This window comes from Podarcis pityusensis (assembly GCF_964106645.2).
Source record: "Podarcis pityusensis genome assembly, chromosome: 15".
NCBI lineage: Eukaryota > Metazoa > Chordata > Lepidosauria > Squamata > Lacertidae > Podarcis > Podarcis pityusensis.
Window position 1 is genome coordinate 26,069,580 of NC_138040.1, and position 8,763 is coordinate 26,078,342.

An 8,763-nucleotide genomic window follows, 5' to 3' on the forward strand; every position below is an offset into this window, starting at 1 on the left:
CACGGAGAGCTTATCGCCCCTGTGAAACAAGGCTAGGCAAATCCCTCTCGGAAAAGGCAACATTACAATAAGTAGAGGGGAAATTGTCTCTTTGAACTTGGAACCCCCTCCTGCCCCCTTGAGAGATGAACTAAGGTGACAGGAGCTGAGTTTCACGGGAGGGGGGAGGAGCCACGTGCAGCCCTTGGCACATGGCCCCGGTGAAGAAGGCCTGTCAGAGGTATTTTCATCCGCTTCGGCGGCATAGAAACACCCAGAGCTGAAGAGTCTAGCGGCAGTAGGGTGAGGGGCTCATTTCTTCCCCACAGAAGGGCCAGCAAGGCTAACTTGTGGCATTGCAAATCCAGGAGGGGAAAGACAGCATTCATTTGCCGGGAGTCTCTGCCCAAACAGAGGAGAGCTCAGCATTACGGTCAGTCTCTAGCATTTGTCTCGTCTTGCAACAGCTGTGCAAATACATCTGCAAATGTGATTAGCCCACAGCCATTTTTAGGAGCCGAACGTGGCTGTCCAGGCAGATCTAATCTACATGAGTCAAATGGAGCACTTACTAAAGGCCTGGAATATATATATATATATATATATATATATATGGGAAACAACTCTCTTCCACTCTGCAAAACAACCTCGCCTCTTGTTTGCCAACAGCAGCTCTGAATTGCGGCTGGGAATCAGAGCTGCAACGATTTACAAAGCTTAGCCAGAGGCATTAGGCCCCCGGTTATCAGCTTGCTATCGATGTGTTACCAACCACTAAAATGGCTTCTGGGTGTGCAGGTGCAAGAGAGACGTTCCCTGCACCATGAATAGTTGGGTAGAAAAAGGGATTTCAGCAGGTGCAGCTTGCATGGCAACTGACACCTGCTGAAATTCTATGCACCAATTCAAGGTGCAGAAGCTCTACACTCCTTCGCATAATAAGCATCCCTTGCTGAAATCTTCTCTTCTGCACCACTATTAAAGGGGAGGAAATCCTGTTCTCTTTTGCACCCATTGCTCTCGCAACTTGTAGCTGGTGTTCACAATGACATTCTGGAAAGAGATAGATTGGTCCGCGGCCGTGTCTGCTCCAGTATCGCCAAGCTTAAATTCCTGCAGCACATGCTACATTGCTTGGCTGCCTTTGAAAAGTGTTCAGAAACGTCAACTAACACATGACACCAGGTCAGTAACTGGGACTGACTGCTATCAATGTATCACACCAGTGTTAAAAGAGCTTCGTTGATTGACAGTTTGTTGCCAGGCTCGATTCGAAAGGCAGCTTTTCACCTTGAAGGAGGAAGGATCTGTAGCTCATTGGCAGAGCATCTGCTTTGCATGCAGAAGAAGCCAGGTTCAGTCCTTGGCATCTCCAGGCAACAATAGATTCTTGTCCGAAACCCTGGAGAACTGCTGCAGTAGACAATCCTGAGCTAGATGACCAATGGTGCGACTTAGTAGAGGACAGCTCCCTGTTTTCCAGTGACTTTTATGAAAGGCCATAGGTAAAGGTAAAGGGACCCCTGACCATTAGGTCCAGTCGTGACCGACTCTGGGGTTGCGGCGCTCATCTCGCTTTATTGGCCGAGGGAGCCGGCGTACAGCTTCCGGGTCATGTGACCAGCATGACTAAGCCGCTTCTGGCGAACCAGAGCTGCACACAGAAACACCATTTACTTTCCTGACGGAGCGGCTCACCCCGTCGCAGGGATTCGAACCGCTGACCTTCTGATCGGCAAGTCCTAGGCTCTGTGGCTTAACCCACAGTGCCACCCGCGTCCCTCTGTGAAAGGCCATAGCCAGCGCCTTTTTTTCTTTCAGGGGGTACTCAAGGGTACACAGTACTGACACCTTTTTTATTGTTAAAAAGTGTGGCACTTACTGTAACAACTTCATGGTGAGTACCGGCACAGGGGGAAAAAAGCACTGGCCATAGCTCAGTAGTAAGGTAAAGGTAAAGGGACCCCTGACGATTAGGTCCAGTTGCAGATGACTCTGGGGTTGCGGCACTTATCTCACTTTATTGGCCGAGGGAGCCAGTGTACAACTTCCGGGTCATGTGGCCAGCATGACTAAGCCGCTTCTGGCAAACCAGAGCAGTGCACGAAAATGCTGTTTACCTTCCCGCCGGAGCGGTACCTATTTATCTACTTGCACTTTGACGTGCTTTCAAACTGCTAGGTTGGCAGGAGCAGGGACCGAGCAATGGGAGCTCACCCTGTCGCAGGGATTCGAACTGCCGACCTTCTGATCAGCAAGCCCTAGGCTCTGTGGTTTAACCCACAGTGCCACCTGCATCCCAGCTCAGTAGTAGGGCACATGATTTCCTTGCAAAAGGTGGGATAAATCCAGTACTACTGGAAATGATGTTTAGTCACTTCTATGGCATTTAGAGTTACTACCTGGAAGACTAAAGCCTTACGAAACATAACTGAATGGAAATAGTTTCTCTTGAGTCAGAAAGAAGAAAAAGGAAGTGGCTTCATGATCAACGGTGCATGAGAGGAAAGGTCTGCTAGCATGCATGGATTCTGATCTCAGTTAATTTGAGGTATGATGCCATTATCACAAAACCACAGACTGTAACATTTCCTTTCTCCATTTGCCAGCCTTGTATCTGATGTGGACATCTGCAGGAGATTGCCTCCAGTGCATCTGAGCTGTGGCCCATTGAGGAAGCATCACTGGCAGAGAGTGAGCTACTTCTGCTTGGCAGCCCAGGAGAATGTTGGCCCGTTCACATTTTTGCAGAGGTGTAGCATGACTCTTAGGCTAAATCTGGCTGGCATTATATTCTTGGGATGCATCAGTTGGCAACGTGGACAACCAAGTGCTTCAGAGTATGCATCTCATTAACATCTCAGCGCTTGAGTCATCTGGTTGCATTATTTTGAGATTTAAGGTGCAGGATGTCAGATCTGCCTTGAACAGGAAAGAGGAGGAGCTGTGCATTCGGGGGCAGGGCTGCCTGCTTTTGGGGGTGGGGCTAGCCACCTGCGGGGGTGGAGCAAGCGTCCCAGGGGGAGGCGATGTCAACCCCCCATCAGGGATGACACCCAGGGCAGACCGCTCCCACCGCACCCCCCTTCCTCCGCCAGTGGAACAGGAGTCTAGCCTTGCTTTCTGCAACAGTGTCACATATCTTATTCTCCTCTGCTAGCACTCAAATAAATATTCAGAAATATTGGATTGCTTTGAACATTTCAAATTCTGAAAGATTTAATTTGAAAATTCAGATCTGCAATATGAACATGGAAGCTCAACATGGGATTGACTTGTTGGCCTGATTCTTGACTTGTTCCAAAAAGGTATCAAATGTGAACACTTACCAACCATCAGATATCAAAAGTTAAGGACTGTATTCAATGTTAGTCATACTCAGAGCAGACCCATTAAAATTTATTAACATTAGTGAAGTAGATCCAGTGGTCTAGTCTGATTAGTACCAAGCTGGATACAACCTTAAATTGTCAGTGCTCTTGTAACTTCTAGGTTAGATTCCTGCAATGGGCTTTTTGTGGGCATGCCCTTGAAGACAGATTAGAAACTGGATCTGGTGCAGAATTCAGCAGCCAGATTCCTGACTTGGGTAAGACAATCTGAGCATATAGCACTAATCTTATCATGACTGCATTGGGTACCAGTTAGTTTCCAGGCTCAATTCAAAATGCTGTTTTTAACCTGCAGCCCAGAACCCCAATACCTTAGGGACTAACTCTCCCAACCTGAATGAACCAGACTGATGGGAGTTGTCACCCAAAAACCTCTGGAGGACACAAGACTCTCATCCTCAGTTTTTCCATCTTTAAAATGGGACTAATTGTGACTCACATTACACTGTGGATTTAGTAAAGGTTGAAAAACCACTCTACAATCAATCAATGGCTGTAAGAGGAAAAATTACTCCCAGAAAAGAACCACCAACTGATGCTGGTACCACCTCCCTTCCACTAGATGAGACTCCCTCCCTGCAAGGGTTAAAAACACTTGCTATAATTAGGTCCTAATTGTTAGCAGCTGTACCCATTATCAGTTTAATGCCTAATTAATTGCTACAATTAATGCCACTTTGCCATGCCTACACCCATCTTAAGGAGTATTTGCAGGGTGATTTTGTTGAAAGTTATATGTTAATTAATTTGATACCATTTCCCCCCTCCGTTTTTAATTAAATATCCTGAATCCACCGGTATTTCCCCACTGCAAGCAATTAAAGAGTCAGGGGTCAATTAAGTCTGTGCTGACCTCTGAACCCTCTTGCTGGTGTGACGAGCAATGGCGCAAGGCCCCGATTAGCTGTTTAGCTTATTGATTCCGCTTTGAAGGCACCAACTTTGTGGAATGACAACCTGTTATCAGTATGTTCAGGGCTAATAGCAGCTGAATGGAGCAGAGAGGAAAGGCTTTGATACAGCTTGTATGTGATTAACCACTCCATGGTCTCTTCCAGGTCCCCAAGAGCCCTGCTCTGTGTTGGAGAAGGGAATTGATATTTTCTCTTTTTCCCATTCCTTTTTCCTCTTACTCTGCTTCATTTTAAAGTCAAAGTGTTATTGTTTTACAGGAGAATTTCTGTATTAGAACACCCATGATTCGATAAGCATACACACACAGCAAACACTATATTCAGATGTTCTAATTGCCCCGTGTGATAATGAGAGAGATCAGTGACACATGTGCTAGCTTCGCCACCTTCTCACCATGCTCATCACTTTCAGTTTGTGGAGGACACCAAGAATGACACTGGGACAATGGTGGAGGAACAGCGTTAGAGATGGTGATGCAGACTTGCAAACCATCCCTATTGACATAGCTGTCAACTTTTCCCTTTTTTAAAGGGAAATTCCCTTATTCCAAATAGGATTCCTCACAAGAAAAGGGAAAAGTTGACAGCTATGCCTATTGAACTGCCTGTAGAACTCGTGGAAGATTTTAGGCTCTGTGGCGTTTGCCGTCCTAGGTGTGCGACATCATACTGGGTTCATAAGGAAAGGGTTAACTAATTGTAAAATGACTAACCAATGGGAACCCAAGGGGCAGAGTTAATTGTGTATAAGGTTTAAGCACAAAGGGTTTTTGGAGGAGTTAGGAGTTAGAGTGGTTGAGAAGACAGTCTGGAGTTAGAAGAGACAGAGAAGATAAGTCTGTGGGTTGGGCTAGTCTGGTGTGAGAGAGCGAGAGAATTTGTTAATAGGAGTCAGTCAAATAGTTGAGATAATCAGTCAGAAGGTATTAGGAAGGTATAGGGCAGTAAAGAAACTAAAGTTAAGATACTGACAGGAATATTATCTGAGAAACCATAAACTTGTTAGTGTTTGCAAAATAAACTTGTTTTTTTTGGTTCACTTTTAACAACTGACTGGACCCAGTGTTTTACCAGAAAGTAACTGGTTGGTGGCAGCAGGGAAGCGACCACAGTGGTGGCACAGGGATCAATAGACCATTAAACATCCGGGGACCCTGTGTGATAACCACAGGCTCTCTTGTAAGAATCATGATTGGCTATTCCTCTTTGAGTGATGGAGACACTTTGCCTTTTCCCCAGAGACAACCTGATTGTGTCATTTTTCTCTTAAATTATTCTCCCCCTTTTCTATAGTCCAGGGAGTATTCCCCCCCCCCGAAACTGATGGGGGACAAAAAGTTTTAGAGCCAGGCGTTTAGTGGAAGGTCACAGGTCTCAGGCTGGTTTAGAAGATTGGGTTGGTGAGAGATGAGAAAGAACCTCTTCATCTACCTCAGACCCTAAAGCAGAATCCACTATCCTGCAGATCTTCGTATCTTTTGGACTACAACTCCCATCAGCCCCAGCCAGCCAGTCAGTCCAGGAAGGCTTTCCTAGAGAACCTCTGCCAATCTGAGTAGACAACTGAGTTACATCAGAGGTGGGGGGCCTTTTGCAGCTGGAGGGCCACATTCATTTCTGAGGAAGCTTTTGAGGGCCATGTGCTCGTGGTGTAGTGGTGGGCAGGGGTAGGGACAAAAGGGCGAGGTGCAATAAAAGTTGCCTTTGTACAGCAGGCTGATTTCTACATGCAAACACATATACCTTCCTCTGTCTTCCATGCAGACAAAGCAAGGGACATCATCAGAGTCCAAGGGCATATTCCAGCCAGGCACAAACACTCAAGGAGGATATGAAGCAGAACCAGTGAGGGCTGTGGCCTGGAGAGACTTCCGAGGGCCAGATAGGGAGGCCTAGAAGGGCCGCACTCACCCCTTAGGGCTGAGGTTCCCTGCTTCTGGGCTATATGGACCAATGCAGCACATGGGCTAATGAAGGCGACTTCACATGGCCGTGATGGGGAACAGATAGAAACTACTGATAAATTCTAGTTAAGATGGCTGACAGTGTTGGGAAATGCAGAAGAAGTAAAAGAAAAGAAAAAAAGCCTCTGAACATTTACTGAGCGGCCAGTCAAATAGCAGACATCCTGGGTTTCCAGCCTCATTCATAAATCAGGTTAAAGTCCAGAGGCCCTTGAACTCCATTTTATTTAATCCCATTGATACTGAGGCAGACGGAACCTAGAGGAGGCTCCCAGTTGGATAAGAATTCTGGCTTTGCTGGGCTGCTTGCAGGATGCTTTTCAACAGTGCTTGCTGGCTGCACTGGGGGCGGGGGCGATGCATCTTTCCCTGGGAAAATGTATTTATTGCAGGGAGGCTGGACTCCTTGCTTACAAAAAGGATAATGCGCCCTACTAAGTCAGGCAGTGAAATGTATCTCCGCGCACACATTGAACCATCCCGGAGTCTGTAATTGCTTGCTTGCGTGCTCCCGGCTCTCTATTTACTTTCAAATCCAGGCCTGTGGAGAGAGACCCCCCCTTTTGCTAAAGCACAACAGAGCATTAAACTGCAGTGCCAGACAGCTCCCTCCCTCAATTTCCTAAGGAGCTTGTTGCAATTGAAAACACTGGCGATGTGAGACCAGGGGGTGGGTGGGATGAGCAAGGGCTAATTTCGCACCAGTCAAAACCTCAGCTGCTTGAAAAATAAAGTGGTCAACACCTCTTAAAATCTGAGGATCATCAAAGTGCAGGGCCGGAAGGCGATGTTGCAGCCATTAAGGAGTGCTCTTCAAAATGACTCTTCACCTAGACCTGATGTTCTTAGATGAGAGAAATTGGGCCATTATCTGTTCTGAAGATCTGGAATGAGTCATATATTCCTGCCTAGGAGGGCAGCAGAAAACAGCAATCAGTTTGGTCTCAGTGACAAGAGCATCGTTGAGGAAATCTAAATGCAGATTTTGGCTGGGGGTGGTGGGGGACTGTTTTTCTGAAGGGGTTGTGGAAAGCTTGACCAATTCTACTTTAGGACAAACAAGGCCGCTCTATAGGGTGGCCCAGTGTACTAGTCTACAGAGGGTAGTCCTCAATTTGAACCTGAAGGTGCAGGACAAGTCTAGTTTAAAGAAAGATCCCTAAGAAAGGAAAGCAGTGGGTGCCTCTAACAGTGAAGGCCGAACATCACTATTATGGTTAGTAGCCATCTCATCCTCTTTGAAGCCATCTAAGTTGAGAGGCATCACTATTTATTATTGTTGTTGTTTATTGGGTGTATTATTTGCTTTTTATTTACAAAATAATAAATGTTATAATATATATATTTCAAAATGAAAACTAATGTAAAGCAAAAACAGAAGCTAAAACATGGGCATAAACAACAGTCTAACAAAGAGAGGCCTTAATGTCTAAAACTCTCCAACTCAAAGGCCAAACGCCTGGATGAAAGGAAATGCTTTTGGCTGGCACCTAAATGTAGATTCAGTTGCCAGTCCAGTTGATTTCTGTAGGTGGAATTGGACATCTTGTCCTTCTCCTCAGGAGAATATCTTGAGCTGGCCCTGCAGGGAAGAGGGAGATATGGCTGAAGCTTCTGAAATTATTTGTGGGGTGGAGAAAGTGAACAGGTAGATGTTTTCTTCCCCTCTCTCTATAATTCTGGAATTGAAGGAAACTGAACATTGGAAAAGTGAAGACAGACAAAAGAAAATACTTCACACAGTGCATAGTTCAACGATGATGGCGGCCACTGACTTGGATGGGTTTAAAGAGAGATGACGTTCAGAGCCAGTGTGGTAGTGGTTGGAGTGTCAGACTAGCATCTGGGAGATCAGGGTTCAAATCTGCACTGGACCATGAAGCTCACATTAGCTCAGTTACTACCGAACCTACCTCATAGTTTTGCTGTGGGGCTTAAGAACCACATGAGGGGGAGAAACATGTGGCACTTTGAGCTCCTTGGAGAAAAAGGTGGTACATATAAATGAAATAAGTAAGCAAGCAAGTTAAAAGGGACTAGACAGATTTATGGAGGCTGAGACTCTCAGTGGCTACTTACCACAGTGACTATGTGCTGTATGAGTCTGAATACCAGTGGTGAAAGTTCTGCTGTACAGTGGTACCTCGGGTTAATAACTTAATTCTTTCTGGAGGTCCGTTCTTAACTTGAAACTGTTTTTAACCTGAGGTACCACTTTAGCTAATGGGGCCTCCCGCTGCCGCCGCACAATTTCTGTTCTCATCCTGAAGCAAAGTTCTTAACCCGAGGTACTGTTTCTGGGTTAGCAGAGTCTGTAACCTGAAGGACCTGTAACCTGAGGTACCACTGTACTCATGTCTCACCCATTGGGGTGTCTTGTTGACCATGGTGAGAACAGAATATTGAACTAGGTGGGCCTGTGGCCTGATCCAGCGGGGATCTTCAGATGTTCCCAGTCACACATTTTCTTCTCTAAGCGACACCTTGATTATAGGCTAGAGCTTGGTCTTTTGC